We start from the raw sequence: 15760 nt of genomic DNA, 5'->3' as shown, positions 1-15760 counted from the left end.
CACTGGATCAAGGCCTTCTTTTTTTTTTTTTTTTTGGATAATCCACTGAGCCGACATAATTCCACCTCACTTACAATGGATTTGTCTCCGCTTTGTCTCCTCATTATTGTTCTCATTCACATGATAAGCCGCTTCATGATTCCATTAGTGTTCTATCGGTTTCCATAAGCGCTCATATTTCAACTTGGCCGCTGTGGAATTGTAACTTTCTAACCTCTTAATCTGTTATTGTTGTACAGGCTGAAGGACAACGGAGGGAAAACAATGTCAATTATTCCCCAATATTGACAACAACAAACGTAATACGATGCCAAGAGAGCCATATATACGTTCTACGTGTTAAAATGTCCTCAAACTTGAAGTGAAGTAAAAACGAAGTCTTGCAAAAACAATTCCACTGATAATGACACACGGTGCGACCTTATTTTCCGTGTTATAAATCGCACCAGAGTATAAATCGTGTTGTGCAAAAAATGCCTAATAAATACGAAAAAAACCCATAAATCGCACTGGAGTATAAGTTGCACCAGGAACAGACATGCCATCTTGAAAGGCAATTTTAAATAAAAATAAAAACAGGCCAAACAAGTGTACAATATGCTAACGTGACATGACCCATAAACAACGAACTGAGATTGTGCTTGGCATGTTCACGTCACATATTAAGAGTTATTCCGATAACTATAGCGGAACGAACATGCTCACAAGTTTACCAAACCATCTGTGTCAATCCGCTTTCAAACAACTCCGCCAACTCCGGAGGGAGAAGATGCGGCGCTTCCTCTTTGATGTTGCTAACATCAGACTCGTCGTCGACTTATGAACATAGGCCTGGAGCGCCCTCTTGTGGTTTCATTTGAAAATAACGTGAAATGATATGTGCGAATAATTTTACACAAAAGTCACTCCAGAGTAGAAATCACAACCCCGGCTAAACTTTGAAAAAAAAAATGCAATTTATAATCCGGAAAATACGAAAATGTATCGTGTGGACCAGTGTAACTCAGCCCCCAAAACGGATGAGAATCTTTGAAGAGATATACCTGTATATTTTTTTGTCTTTGTGTAATGGTGATCAAATTTGTAGATCCAGGAGACATTTTTCCTGCTCTTCAAACCCCCCGGCCATGCTAATGCTATCGAACGCAAACTGAAAACAGGACAAGACCACCTATACATCTGTAGACAATGCTTCAAAGAATTCTCAGATGACTCGGACTGCGCTTGCATTTCTGACCGCGTAAACATTTTTTTGGCTTTCTGTACTGTAGACGAACGCAACTTCGGCCCAACTTTGAAAGCGGCTCGACTCGGCTGTGTCGAATCCGAGGTGATCGGAGACGACGGACGGAGATGAGAACGAAACCAAGGAGCTGCGCCTGCGGCACTCGACCGCACGTACGTTGCCAAACACAAGACGCAGCATGAGCAGACCGCTCTGCCGCGCAAGCGGTAGACGAGTTAAGTGGAACGCATCGAGCCCTGTCAGGTAATTACAGAACGTCTCCACGCTGATGTCTAATTAGACAGCTCCGATGGGAGTCATATGCGCTGTGTTAATTAAGGCACCCAGTCTGGGACTACGTTTGCACGTTTAAACGGTGACAAACACTGCACTTGTGAATTTGTGTGGGATGCATCTGCTTTATGGTCGGTGATCTGTCTCACGATTCGCAGGGAAGAGCAACTTCACTTTTCCAGACAAATCCTGATCCACTCGTATCTTAAGTCAGTCATTGACTGGAGCGTGACGTTCCTCGTAAAATAATTTAAAAGCGACTTCTTTTCTTTCAAACCCCGCGCGACAAAGGCTGACCTGCGTCTGACCTCGCAGCTATTTAACAACTGTTAAGGTCACCCGGATTTTCACCCTCCATTGTGTTTGTTTGTCCAGACGCGGGGATTTTACAGTCATGACGTGAGGTAAGTGCAACTAATTCGCCGTCCTACTGTGAATGTCGGCAGCAATTAAGGGCAACTTGTGAGATGACTCTTGCTTGTTTTATGCCCCTTTTCCTCAGCTGTCTCACACTTCCAGTCACATCGAATCACTGCGGAGGGGTGGTTCCTTCCTCGTGTAACAATAACTTGATTATCAATGGGCCACAATAATACACGCGCCTATTGCCGATTTGAAACCTTCATATCGAGCACGACCGTCTTTTGTAGTGACGCGCGGCACGAGGGAATCACCGTCGCACTGCGGTGCACCAAAGATCGAGCTCTGCTAATTACAGCCATATAATATCGGCACTTGTAATTATGCTAATTAGCCTGCTAACTTCCTCTCCGAAGGCGACACAAACAAAAGGCGACAGTATCGGATGATGCGGCGCGTTAACGAGCTTGTCAACTTAACTGACGCGCGCTAATTACTCCGCGGGATTCCATTTTGGAGGGATTCAGGGGGGTGCATAGCTGGCTTTAAGGGCTGCGTCATCCATCGCCCGTGACCCAACACACCCTTTGTAGTGAGACCAACGAGGAGTTTTATGATGTAATCCATTACATTTTACAACTCCTGAAGACAAACAATAACTCATAACAAAAAACCCTGGGAGAGACCGGCGCTAATTTTGTGCGCCAAAATGAACTGGACCCACAAAAATGCGCAGTTGAATGAAATTCTGTCATATGAGATATGGCATGACACCTTCTTGTGACCAACTTCAAAAAGCTACCTCGATCATTCAGGAGCCCCAAAAATAACTTTTGTGTCTGTTTTTAGGTTTCAAAAATGTTTTAAAAAGGCGAAAAAGGTCTCCCCCCCCCACCCCCGCGCTCTCTCATTTTAATCCGCGCGATGCTAGCAACGCTGTAAATAATGGTTTGCAGCCGTCTTTTGGGTGTGGTTTAAAAAGAGACAAAAATCATCCATCCCCAATTCGTCTCACGTTTGCCGAATCAGATTACGAGCGCTATAGAAATCCATTTTCACAAACCACACTGAAGTTTACACCCCTTTCTTTTCCCAAACAAAGCTTTATTCAGGTCTGTAGAGACGAACTACAGTATAAGTGGTCTCGCGGTTGGACACGGTTGGTTCTGTGATAGCCCTTTGCCTGAACTTGCTCTCTGAAGACAATCGCAAGTCTCGCAAGACTGACACTTTGTGATCGTAGGTAGCCGCTGGCATTCAAAATTGTCGATTTGATGCTTGGCCATGAATACGAGCGATTTCACTTGAGATACGTGAAAAGAGCTTCATTATCCACACTCAATGTCCTGGTATCAATCAAGGTCTTCATTCATGCGGAAACAACCTTTATACCCTCGTCACTAGACTTGAATCTGGTCCAGGTGTCTTGTGCTGACTCAGCGATTCAGCCGTCAATTCTTTGAAGGTGAAAACGTGGAGTCCTTGCTTCGAATATGACGGAAATTTACCACAAATGAAACTTAGGATGGGCCGACGTTGCACGTTAAGGCAGATTCCCGATCGCGGCGAGTGACAGTGTCGTCAGACGGAACGTATCCCGATCCCGCCCCCGTGCACCGTCACATCACTCTTTCGTCTGTTGCCGCCAATCACGGATGCGAAAATGTTGCTCTGTGCATGACTACCACCTGCTGTTTACCTCCATTCTCTCCCTCCCCCTTCCCCTCATCTTCCTTCTTGCCGTTACTGTCTGCCGATTGGATTCTGCCTGAACTGAATTTCATCAAAGAAAAAAAACTCTTGTTGGAGTCCGTCTGATTTGTCCGGTGTCTATTTTGCGCGCTTTTTCGCTGGCCTCCCCTTGTTCCTTTCTGTTCGGTATTCGCTGCTTTAGAGGGCATCATTACGGAGCCCGTATTTGAGTCATTTTGATTTAAGCAGCCAGACAATGGCCTGTTGATTGAAGAAACCAGAAGGCAGACAATAGGGTTCTATGGCACATAATGCGCCACCATTTTTTTCTACTGAGCTCCCCGCTTTCAGAGAAAAGGGCCCTGGCTCTCCATTGTGCCGCTCACGGAGGGAGAGGAAAAAAAATAAAAACCGGGTGCTTGGGGAGGAGGAATATTTTCCCGTGGTATGTCATTATTTTGCAAATTTCTATTATCTCATCATGTTGTCTTCATTGTAATTGCAGCTAATTAGGAGGCTAGTTAGGAGCCCGGGCTTTGAGGTTGGTTCTGCTGCTGAAAGGAGCCCACCGATTATGGCCTCGACAAGAGAGGAAGCGGGAGAAAAGGGGAGATTAATGCTGTTACCCAGGAGACACTGGCTTCCATCTGCGGGGAACAATGCAGTTTTGTTTTCTCCGGGATCCTGCGCAGATCAACAGAATGGGCTCGAGCTCGGCATGGGGACAATGCCCGATTCTGTCTTTCGGAGGTTTTGGGGCAAACGGCACCTCCCCTTCACCGACCCCCCCCCCCCCCCTCGCATGGCCTTTAACTCATCCGTCCCCGTATTACCTACCCCGTCGCTCCTCTCCCATCCTTCTTGCCACCTTTTCCCTCTGTTCAGCGAGCCCTGACTAAAAAGCTTAGTGGCCCTCAAGCTGACATGAAAGCGACAAGATGCATGGCTGGAGTTCCCAGGTTGTGGGGGGGGGGGGGGCGGTGATGGGTGGGGAGGGTCATGGCCTTGTCACACAGAGCCGCAAGGTTTTAGGGTCCTTCAATCCCTTAGTGAGCCGCAAAGCACTTCATGAAATAATATACTCTGTCGCTTATGTTCTTTCTTCTTCCCGTCGTGCCGTAAACGCAACCCTTCGCCACATGGAGCAAGGCCCCTTTTCCCAAGTGCTGGGCCCCGGGGGCCCAGTAGACACCTTTTCTCTGCAATGAGGAGGCAATACAATGGAGAGCCGGAGCCCAGTTTGGTACAGTACAAACAGAGAGCTCAAGCAGGGCCCGGAGAAAATGAAAGGCCTTTGTCCGCCTTTGTCAGGACACGGAGAAAGCGGGAGAGCGAGCGGTTGTGGATCAAAAGAGACAAAAGAGAAACAGATCGAGAGAGGAAGGAGACAGCGAGCTTATGGATCACATGACTCACGGAGCATTGTGATCTGGAGTGAGGAGCATCTCTCCCATCTGGCCAGAAACGAGAGAAATAGAAAAGGAAATGCGGAGAGAGAGAGAGCGACAGAGAGAGAAAGTATTGAGTAAGTGCCAGCGACATCTGCTCCCGTGTGGGCACAACAATATCACTCCGGCTAGATCAACCTCCTCCTTTTGAAAGGCAGAGATCCACGACGGCTTTGCTCCACGATCTTCGGAACAGTTTTCGGTTCGCATTGGGAGTGAAAACATTCGATTCACTAAGCTTCTGGAGTTTATCTCCAGGTACTTTGGTGGGAATTACTTGACGATGACGGTCGTAGGGGTTAGCAGTAAACTCATCCGGCTCATAATTAAGAGATCCAGGTCCATTCCAGGGCTGGACCTGGATCGGTTCCGGTTTACGACGACCCCAAGGAGGAGTAGCACGAGGTACAATGGCAGTCTAAACGTTTTATTTGCGAAGCTTCTCATGCGAACACGATCGGAGCTGATCTCCAGGTGCTTTGGTGGGTGTTACTTGGCCTGACAGTGACGGTCGTAGGGGTAGCGGTAAGCTCATCCGTCTCATAATCAAGAAATCCAGGTCCAGACCAGAGCTGGACCTGGATCGGTTCCGGTTTACCCACGACCCCAAGGAGGAGTAGCACGAAGGACAATTGGATGGATGGATAATAGATTGAAGTGTGGAAACGGTTTTCTTTCCAACATACAATCCAGGGCAGGGGTAGGCAACTCCGGTTCCTCGAGGGCCATATCCTGATTCAAACGATCAGCTCATCAGCAAGCTCTGTGGAGGCTTCAACAATTGAATCAGGTGTGTTGGAGTAGGGAAGGACCTAAAAAAGGCAGGATATGGCTCTCGAGGAACTGAAGTTCCCTATCCCTGGTCCAGGGTATAGTTTGCCTTTCGTACAAAGGAATCTCCGGGCCTTGATTCAGTTATTTCTTTGACATTTTGATTCCAAGAAGTTGAAGGCATCTTCTTGCTAAAATTGCATTTTGCACTTTCTCACGCAAAGTCTTCGCGATTCTCAAATTGTCCCATGGATCCAGTTTTTTAGCAAAAATACATTTGCATTGATGTGAGTTGGGCTCCCCTCGCCACCCACCCCGATCCTCAATTTGTTTCCTCGACGTAAAATGTCATTCATGCCACACTCTTTTTCTGTTGTGGGTCCCTCTCTCTGGAATGACCTCCCACTGAACATTCGGCAAGCCTCCTCGCTGCCCATCTTTAAAGCCCTCCTCAAAACTCACTTGTATTCTTTGGCGTTCGACTCAGCATGATTTGTCCTTGATTTTACTGCTTGGTGCTTTCCACCGCCTTTATTACCGATTCGTCTTACTGTTTATTGTGTATGTTAAATCGCTCCATGTACAGCACTTTGTATGCAGCGATGGCTGTTCGAAAGTGCTCTATCAATACTGTTGACTTGACTTGACTCGGTGATTCACATGATCTTCTCTTGGAAAACACAGAGAAGTGTTGTACTGTATTGTTCGAAGCAGCTCACAAGCCCCGCCTCTTGATGCAGTCCCTGTCATCATCACGTTACATCCATATCAGAACAACTGGAAAAAACAAAACGTGTGGCTCTGATATCGTGCCATATATATCATGAAAATTTTTACAAAAGCAAAAAATAAAGACACAACTGGATCGCCATTGTATCTAAATGGCAAAGGACCAGTTTATTTTTTTAATTTGGCAAAGGAACGCTTGACGAGGACAAGGCCCTTTTCGATTCCAACTGGCGTTTGAAAAGTTGGAAGGGAACGCTTGTGAAGTACCTGCATGTAAAACTGGGAAAAAAAACAACCAAACTTTAATCAAACGGCTGGCGATCCGAACAGATTCTGAGCGAGCGTAGACAAGCTAATCTGTGTTGTTTAGGGACTGCCATTTATCTCTTCGAAGAAACCCCCCCCCCCCCCCCCCCCAGCTCCACACCCAACCCTCCACGTTGAATACTCAGTCAAAGTGGAGAGGGCGAAAATCTTCCCTCCTAATTTTGCATGTCATCTCCCTCCAAAATGCTTCAAAGCCGAGACCCCTTTGCCAAAAGATTTCCTCCCGCCCCCCTTCTTCCCCTTTGCCGCGTTTCCTCGCTCCCAGACTCGCCGTCGTCACAGCCACCGCTCGGCGCCAGGAAAATCGCTTCTAAACAGGAGCGCACACTCGCGCAGTGGCGAAGAAGGCGGCTCGAGAGTTTTACTTTCAGATGTCATTCCAATAGCGGCGCATCTGCGACGCGCCGTGCATCTGCTCGCCTCGGTGCCGAGCGCTGATTGAAACGAGGACAGAAAACATCCTCATTATCGCGGGCGACGAGCAAGCTGCCCTCCCCCCCTTCCCCTCCTATGCCAAACAGCCCTTTTAATACAATCGCTCACTTAACTGCAGCCTGCTTTTGGCGCACCGCGCCGCTGCCAATCAGTCTGGTGTCACTGACAATAGTGGGGGCCATTGTTTCAACGTCCATGAAGAGCGCTTTCATACAACGCTTCATTTGTACTTTGGTACAAAACTGACGATTTATCGCCAGATTTGCTTGTACTGATTACAAGTTGAAATTTGTCATCAGGAAATTGCATAAAAGTGAGGTCACACATAGAGCGGATTTTTTTTTCATGACAAAATGTACCCGCGGGGCAAACGCTGGCAGGGACGCGCCGTTAAAATGTATTCACATGTCCCCCCCCCAAAAAAGTGTACAACTGAACTTCGTGATGATGAAGTCATCGTGGGTCAAACGCAGCGAACCGAAGAACTGCAGTTCTTCAGGTGATCTGTAGGGGGAGATTCCACTGACCCGGCCTCCGAAAGTCAACTCAATAGTTCGGCACCAGTGTTGACGGTCATCGATCAGTCAGCTTGCTCTTATCTCAACTCGTCCACTACCTCGGACCGGAAGCCACTAGCGTTTAACGGGCCTCTATGATCTGCTGCGAATTGTCGTCGTTATTCCATAGGGATTTTTAATTGTATTTTTTTCCGAATGACTCACAAAAGTACAATACAGCTTCCATTATGTCGACGTTGGGGATAATTTCCGAGCAACGGGCACCGAGAGGAGTATGAATGGATTTGAATTTTAAAAAAAGAAAAAGGGGGGGGCGCCATCCCCCTGGCCAGCTGACTTTCATTTAGTGTGTTTTTGCGCCATTAGCAGGCAGGGGTCAGCGGGGGTGAGGTCGTTCACCATGTTTAATAGCCACAGAATGGACTGTGGACGTAGTAATAGACTGATAACAAACAGAGGGTTTGGGAAGTGGGAGGTGGGTGTGGGCGGGGGGCAAGGTTGAACTTTGTTGGTTCAGTCAGATTTTCGATACGTTTGGAATACTTTTAACCTATTCCAAAAGTGGCGATTATTTCCTGATTTTCTCTCTCTCTCATTACTCGGTTGAAAAAACTTTACACGGACCAGACCAACAGCGCCACAAGCAAATTAGGCATCACCTTATTCAAGAAAGAGTTTTTTTCTTTCTAATGATACACAATTCAAATGTTTTTATGTAAATATTGTTCTAATTACATGACAAGTGAGGGAAGTGAGGGAAGTGAGTCCCCCCGGTAAGGCAAAAGATAACATTAGGTAAAAGACAAGAGGAGAATGTGAACTTCTTCTGGGGCTAAATGATGAGATGGTGTGTATGTGCGCACGTGTGTGTGTGTGTTCGGTGGTCTAATGATGGCGCTGTCTGCAGAGAGCGGAACACATGAGGGAATTAGTCGTCATTGCATATCAAAGGCTGAGCCATTAGGGATTTGTGGTAGGGTCTTCCTAATGAGAGAGGGGGGGGGGGGTATCGGTGTGTGTTTTGTTTGCTTAGGTCACGTCCTAATCACAATTGGACGCACCTTCACGATGACCCTCTTTCCATGTCGGTGTGTTTTCCGCATTTATGAGTTTGCTCGCGTTAGGTTCCATACCTTGCCCCTTGATATTTAAGTACATTTGGATATTGATCGGACACATTGAAAATCATGAAATATCCTTACCTCCTGTTTCTCCTGAGCTGACGTGCTAGCTGGGGCCTCAGCAGCTTTTCTGGAACTCGTTTGGAATATCGAGCTCTGAAAAAAAAAAAAAAAAAGACCATTCGTCATTTGCTAACAGCTAGGCAAACAGCAGTAGGTGATTGCAGGGGCGGTTCTGGATCAATTTCACTGAGGGGGCCGGGCTGGGGCCAGGGGTTTTGATGGGGGGGGGGGGGGCACATTCAACCCAGGGCTAAAAAGACAGATTCAAAATCTTATTTGACGTTTTATTTCTTCAGACTTTGAAATTGTAGTCATGACATTACAGTGATGAGAAAAACAGTATTAGGAGGGCTAAAATGTCTGTAAGAGTAACAATACGCCGTGTCCATCTGTTGAGAATTGTACTGTCAAGGCCAGATTTGGACAGTCAGCTAAACTCATCTTCTACACCACGACTCTGAAGACGTTATTCTTAGTCCACAGGTTTAATGATGGAGAAAAAGGTGAAACTAACATAAAATTCAAGGCAATATTACTTTGAATTCACAACCAACATAAAATAACATTACCTGAATCGCGAGATTAGCGAGACGTCATGGTGCTAACAGAATTAGGGAGCGCTAGCTCAAATCCTAACATGTTCTTTTTTCACGTTGTCAAGCAGCATTTCTAACACAAAGTTCCACAGAAACGTGTGAACAATACAACAATAACAAAACAAACTTGTACATGCCCACGATGCTACCAGAGAAGTGAGATGTATGTGGCTTGTGCTGGATTAAACTTGACTACCATACGTTTCTATTGGTGGCAATCTATCGCTTGACTTCCTGCTTCCGCGCACGCGTCTTCTGCTTTCATGACGTCACGTCCGGTTGTGAACTACGCTGCTTACAATGAATCAATAAAGTTACGTTGCATAAAGAAAATACTCTTAACTATACATAGACATATTAACGTTACTTCAGTGTAACTTAAATACAACACTCAAATTTAGATTAGCTGTTAGTTGGGGACAGAACAAGAATATTCAAGCCAGGGGATGATAAGGTACCAGCCTACCGGGGACAAAAATTGCAAAAACACTGAAGCTAGATGTTTTATATGCATATAATTATCCAAATTTTAAAAGGCATACACATACACATACACACGCGCACACAAACACGCGCACACAAACACGCAAACACACACACATGAACACACACACACACACACACACACACGTGCGCGCGCGCACACACACACACACACGCAAATAGCACTCGTGTCGTGGTAATTTCCTTCTCTGCGGACTGCTTCTCATTTTCCCGCTCATTTTTAAATGCCGCAGCGCACTACAGGGTACGACTATAATGTTAAATCACGCACTTTGGTTCCACCTTTCGCATCGGCGACTTGGCACGACTGCGTAATCTGCGCTCGGAGGGGGGGGGGGGGGCCACAGGGGGGGCCAGAATCGGTGCTACGGGGGCACTGGCCACCGTAGGCCCCCCCCCCCCCCAGAATTGCCACTGGGTTATTGGGAAGCAAATGAGCAAATATATTTGCTCGACAGGGATGTCGATCGCCGCTTTTTGATTTTTCTTGGCTCGTAAATGACAAAAAAACTTTCGTATGACCGTAACACTCCAAATAAGTCGTGGTACCAACGTAGCGGCGGCACTGTTAGCTTGTTGACGCCATTGAAAGTTGGACGAAAATTAGCATCGCGCAAACGCAGCATACGACAATCTCGACATCGACTCTGAACTTTGGAGCGAACAACTATGACTGGTGCCACTAAACCCGAACTTGCTTTCTCCAGTGAAATGGTGAGCCCCGATTTGCAGCACGGATGCGTCAAAAAGAGTGGCCGCGTCGACAAAATTAGAGTCTCGCGCACGCAGCCAGGACACTCTGGGCAGGCCTCGGCGTGGGCAGAGGCGCCGGCGAGAATCCCGCGGCTTTTGTGTGACGCACTAGATCAACGCCAGTGTGCCGCGCACCCACCTCCACATCTCCCATCACTCCCTCACCTCGCGCACCAATTATATCTCCCGATAACGCGCCTTTGTGCGGTCGCGGGGAGCCATTCGCGATGCCCTCTGTGCCATCTGCAGCGCCAACTCCCCCCGCCCTCCCCATAACCTCCCACCCATCCCACTCATCACAAGGGTGGGCTTAACCATCTGTGTGCCAGTGTGTTCCCACAGCGAGGAAACAAAAAAGGGAAAGGTGGAGGGGGGGCACTTTTGGAAGGGGCGACAATACAACAAATCCACTTTCGCGGCACTAAGTTGAGTTTCATCATGTATTGAAAAGATTAGCTTGTAGCATGGGTAAACGCTACTAGGTGATCTTTTATTGTCACCACATACGAAACACGAGGCACATCAGGATTGTTTTTTTTTTTTATTCCACAAAGAGATTTTTATATGGCAGGTCGGACCGCAATGTGTTCCGGACTCTCCGTGTTCAAATGACTTTATTAAGTCATGAAAAGACGAAATTTTCGGGATGTTACGCTTCTTCATTTTTCTTTGAAAATTCTCCGAAATGCTCAAAAGAGGACTTCTTAGGAGCACACCGACATCAAGATCTAGTTGACTGCCCCTTTTTGATTTTTTAAATAATTTTTTTTCTTTCCCATCATGTGAATAATTAGACACGGATAAAACTTTTGACATCAAATGATAATGATTCAAATTCTTTTACCCAAATTCATACACCCTGTAACCTGATAACACGGTAAGACATCCACTGGAGTAACCTCCGTCCCCCGAAGGGGGTTCCTTCAGATTCGATCAAAAATCAAACATTCTTTCTCGGGTTACGCCATTTGATTGCATTTGTGTGACTTCACGCTGCGTCGCTTTTATTCAGACCCTAGAATTCATCAGCCATTTAAAAAAACAAAAAAAAGACACAATTATATGTAATTATTTAACATCGAAAGGACGAGACATTGGTGTGGTTCGCTGCTAAAAAAAATAAAAATAAAAAATGAAAGGCCAAAAAGGCTGCCGGCATCCGGTTGACATGCTGCACAGTGTACCTGCGGTGACGGCTAATGGTCTGAAGTCAAAGTCCAAGGCCTCAAAGCGATGCGCAACCGAACGCGTCGGGACTGAGGTAAATATCCATGTAAATCTTGTCTGCACCATAAGCAACGCGTGACTTGCGGCCGGGTAATGATGGTGAGTGGGTGTAGGCTGCACGCTGCTTCACGTGGGCAGCCGCTTTTGTGTGATGTTGGGATGTTTAGGGAAAGTAAGTTCTTATTATTTTTTTAACTGTCCTTTAAACTGATGTCTCAATGTTTTTTTTTTCTTGTATTCTTTGTGCGGCCGAACCAGCACGCATATTGTTTCTTATCGGGCCTGGTTGACGGCGGAGGAAGGTACTCTCGCGTGGATGCGATGAGATTTAGATTTCCTTCCATCTGTGACATAAAGAAAATGGAAGTGGATTATTTAGTTAAAAAAAAAAAAGATGGCAGAATTAAATTAAAACTAGTGGGCGTTATTGTTAAGCGTGGAACAGTGGGGGGCTTAAATACATAGGCTGAGCGTAGCCCCCAGGCAGTGGATAGCACAATCTCTTGTTCTTCACCAATAGTCTTTAAAAAAAAAAAAAAAAAAAAAAAAACAGCCTTCCAGGACCACAAAGCCTGTGTCGAAAATCAGCAAAAAGATTTCACTCCTCAATCTCGAGGGATTTTATTTTATTTTTTTTTGCGTTTGTTTCCCTCCTTTGGCCGACTCCCTGAGAGCAAGTGCGCACGGGAGGGTGGGGGGGGGGGGGATTTGGGGGTGTGAATGTGGCACTGCCAGGGCGCATCAATCCAGGGTTGAGCTTGTGCCTTGACGTGGTGAAACACAAAGTGCGGAGAGATTTGGTGCATAAACATGTGTGCTCTTGGGGGAGGGAGAAAAAAAAATTCAAAAAAAGAAAACGACTGCTGCAATAGCGAGTGGAGATGGGGGGAGAAACGTTGCCAAATCCCCCCATTCAGACCGAGACTGAAAGAGGCAACATCTTGACAGCTTTGAGACGTTTGTGTGTGTGTGTGTGTGTGTGTGCGTGTGTGTGTGTGTGTGTGTGTGTGTGTGTGTGTGTGCGCGTGTGTGTGTGTGTGAGTGTGTGTGTGCGTGTGTGTGTGTGTGTGGAGGGGATACGGCGAAACAATGCTGCGCTCCTCGCTAAGTATGCCCCAATTGGGTTGATGAATGACATCGACATAACGTCCGTCGAGGCCGGTGACGATCGAGAGCCCCGTCGTTGAGGGTCACGCTGAAAAAAAGGAGTCGGGCTACACCTAGGATTGGTCGCCAGTCAATCACAGGAGACATGTAGACAAAGAAATGTTTGTATTCATATTGAATTGGTCCTCATGGGTTGCTACGCTGCATGTTTTAGATTTCGCCCTCATCTAACGCACCTCAGTCAAGTGGTGGCTCTGCAGGAGCCTGCTAACGATCAGGCGGGACAAGGTCAAAAAACATGCTGGGTAGGGGCCCTCAAGGGTTTGGACATCTCTGATTTTGAGTGTTATTGGGGATTTTGCAAGGTTAGGAGAAAAATGCAAGGAAGCAGGAAGGCAGGGGAAGAGGAAGAATCAAAAGTCCAAAAAACAAGATTCAAAGTAACAAACCAAAAAGAACCGGGTTGAGAAGCACAGGCGGAAGCCAAAAACCAAACCGGCGGGAACAAGATGGAAAACCTCGAGAAACCAAGACAAAACCAAAATGCAAATCGAAACAATAAATCTGCAGCATGCGGAATAACTGTCAAAGTCCCAAGTCAGAAGATGAGTTCTACCGACCGGGGTACAGTTGCATTGCCGAACAATTGTTGCTGTATTCATTCTGCTGACAAACTTTTTCATTGTCTTTCTGTTTGCAGTTCTCGTGTCGGCCCCTCAGTAAATCATTCAATTTTCGATACATCTTCCCAGTTGTCGTCTTTCCATAAAATCCGCGGCGACACCGACTGCCTCTCAGCCACTTCTTGCATTGTCTGCTCCAGCGGCACGTTACCAACAAATGACACCCAGAAGCGGTCTAATTAACCGACTTGATGTTTTGAAGGAGAGAAGACAGCGAGAGGAAAAAAACAAACAAACAACAAAATCTAATCCGGCTAATTAGTAATGAGTTAAGATTTGCAAAAAGCGTGCAGATTGTTAATTAATTTCTCATGCAAGTCATCGGCTGACGATGTTTCCGGCAGAATGTTTGTTCGAAGCACTTTGCTTTGTGAGAAAAGCTCCGCGGTCCACAATGATTGTGGAAAGCCCTTTTCACACTGCACTGAGTGTAAAAGGGTCGCGCCGCGGCCCAGAAAGATGACAGTGCAATGATAGCTGGCATACCAACGTTTCGAAAAGCTTGCTCCATTGTCCTCAAGCTGTTACCTGAAAAGAAATCCACCAGAGTCCTGTAGCTCCGCCCAGCCCAGCCCACAACTTACTAAATCAGCATCTTAATCTTGTGCCATGTCTGTTCATCCATTCACCCGCGTGGAGGATTAGCATTCCCAGGATATGACGAACACGCACCGTCTCCACTTTTGTCGGCGAAATTGCGCGAGGGATCCGATGAGAGCGTCCAGAGACCCCCGTGCCAGTGTGAACCGGGCACTGGCGTCAAGCGATAGCGCCTGTATCTTAATAGCGTCGCTTGCCCACCACTCATGCCTTCGCACGCGTCTCTCGGCCTGCACGTGTCTTCCCACGATAAAGCCACTTCACACAGGCCGTGTTTGCACACCCCTTCCTCGCAGAGAGGCGCACTGAGGTATTGATATTGGAGCTCACGCTGGGATCGAGATAAACATTCGTACCACAAGCCCGCATCTTTGCAATTGTTACGTATTTGTGAAATAGTGTTGATTTAAGATCATCTGGCGTACCTTTTGGTGTGTCTCATTCAGATACAAGGCAGGACGGACCTTATTTAGCATCCTCTCATTCAAGTAGCGTATGGTCTTAAAGATGAGAAAGATATCCAATTTTCAAGGTCCACAAGCCGCAAACAGGCTGTAGAGTTGGAGACTTTCCATAGGAATCGATGGGATTTGATGAAAATTGTTTGGCGTAAACCTGGAATTCATCAAAGTTGTTTTTTGAACTCATTCACTGCCGTGGACATTGATAGTCGTCGAGTGAACTCCAACACCTTGCGGCAAATACTTTTTTCAAGTCTGTTTTTCAAAAGATAAGCGTGGAAGAGTGTCTCGCCCTTGTTGGTGAAATTCAGGTTTGTAAACCACTGTAGTGACGAACAGGTCTTTTTAAAAACCAAAATCACACAAGGTCTGCAGAAAGAAGTGACACGTATAATTTATTTTCCCCTTTCACGCCGAGCCGCAACATAACAATGAATGAGCCGCATGCGGGAGGAGGTTGAAATGTTTTAGGGTCATGAGATGATCCCTCCTTGACGTCGTCATGGGATGTCTGTTAAAATGATGTCACGTGCCACAAATGTGAAAATTATTCATGCCCACTAATGTCCACGTTATGCTTTAATTTAATCCCCACCCGAAACATGGAACAGAAAACGATGACGCAGTTCAGATCGAATGGCATATGAAAAAAAGGGCAATTAAAAGCTGTTTCCCAGGCTTGTTTTAGTTATTTTGAGGTGTCACAAAAGCAAAATAAATAAATAAATAAATAAATAAATAATTTGCATCAAAGTCACCGTCCCGCTTGACTTATAATAAATATAAAATAAAATAAGAAGCCAATTTTTTCCCCGCGTTTTGGTCATGAACCAAACCAGTGTTTGT

The sequence above is a fragment of the Hippocampus zosterae genome, chromosome 21 (assembly GCF_025434085.1).
Source record: "Hippocampus zosterae strain Florida chromosome 21, ASM2543408v3, whole genome shotgun sequence".
NCBI lineage: Eukaryota > Metazoa > Chordata > Actinopteri > Syngnathiformes > Syngnathidae > Hippocampus > Hippocampus zosterae.
This window is presented reverse-complemented; position numbering follows the sequence as displayed.